Source organism: Dipodomys merriami, unplaced genomic scaffold (genome assembly GCF_024711535.1).
Source record: "Dipodomys merriami isolate MVZ:Mamm:240054 unplaced genomic scaffold, mDipMer1.0.p SCAF_840, whole genome shotgun sequence".
Taxonomy (NCBI): domain Eukaryota; kingdom Metazoa; phylum Chordata; class Mammalia; order Rodentia; family Heteromyidae; genus Dipodomys; species Dipodomys merriami.
In genome coordinates, this window is record NW_027206447.1 from 141,444 (window position 1) to 142,993 (window position 1,550).

Genomic DNA, 1,550 nt, shown 5'->3' on the forward strand with positions numbered 1-1,550 from the left:
GAAATAATTTTAATTTACCTGTTGAAATGAGTAGTACAGAAACTAAAATATTTCTGGTGCTTGTCTGAAAAAGTATATTTTAAAATATTCTATATTCTATGTTTGCATAATGTTCATAATTTATTTTCTCCTAGATATACTTTGAATTCTATATTATTTTATAATATATAGGATCATTAATGTGTCCTTTTGGATTGTATTCCATATAGAAACAGTTTGAGTCCTTTTTTTCTAGGTCTTAATATTATTTTTCTTTGGGATAAAATGACAATATTGTCTATTTTGAAAAGTTTTGTAAAGTTTATGCTATGTAAACACCTTTCTGAGGTGATTTAATACACTAATGTCAAACTTAATTTAATTATATGAATTACGGGTATTGTTACACTTGTAATTTTGTCATCAACTTTTTAATCACTTTTTTTCATTTCTTGCATGTGAAGAATGAAAAATATGGAATACTTCTCAAATTTTCATATTGTACTTGTGCAAGTGCCATGTTAATCTCTGTATTGTAATTTGAGTATACTTGCTGCTGAAGCATGTAGTATCCTCTAAATTTAATAGTTAATGATGCAATCTTTATACAGGCTTATATCTATGGGTGCCTACTTGTAACAAGGAAACCTTATTGTTCCTAACAATGCTATTGATCTTATTTCCCTAAAATTCTGTGAATAGTGGAAAAAATTATATTGATCAGTCGATTGCTCACATTTCCAAACTTTTTTTGCCAATGAGTATCTTAAATCTTTTTATTTGGAATTTGATCATACTCTCTATTATTTATAGTTTGGTCCAAATGTGATGGTTTCTCAAGTACTTATTTATCCAGCTTTGTGGACCTAATGGATTCAAACTAAGCGTTGCTTAAGAGCTACTTCTAAACTTCTTCAGCTGACATTTTCCCAAATAAAGTTTTACTGGAACAAATGTCTACCTGAGCCTTTACCCTTCTTCCATGTGGGAAGAGACCAACCAGAATACCTTACCATGACAGCAAAGATTTTCTTACTAGAACAAAACTAATCTTGGTTATAAGGGATCATAGAGAGATGAACAGTTCAAACAGAACTGTTCAGACGAGAAGGTATTTTATCAAAATATAATTGTTTATTATACATTCCATTTAAAAGTAGCTAAAGCCAAGAAGGTGAAAAAATTGTTCGTATGCATGATTACTTAATGTCCTGACCTGTCTCTAACTTCCTGGCAGGAACTTACACTACTGCCTTTTTATCACCAAATATTTTCATAGTTGCAGGAGAAGTGCATATGTTTCTCCTCATTATTAGGCATTAAATTGATAATGTTTTAATCACAGTCTTTTCTCTTGCCTCCATGCTGTAAATCTACAAATGATAAAGCTTTAGTTCTAACTCTATCAAACACTGAAGTAGAGATAATGGAATCATACTTTAAAACAGAGTTGCCTTTGATACAGTAACTACAACAGAACAATACAAAACGTGTGTCTTTTAATCATATTATATATAGTTATATATTTTATATTTTTATGTGCTGATTTTATATTTCACACAATGAAACTT

At 29.5% G+C, this 1,550-nt stretch overlaps 1 pseudogene; it reads right to left on the reverse strand.

The window, feature by feature from the left end:
* Positions 1-447: 447 nt before the first annotated feature.
* Positions 448-544, reverse strand: LOC138820155 (U6 spliceosomal RNA; annotated as a pseudogene).
* Between the last annotated feature and the right edge of the window lie 1,006 nt (positions 545-1,550).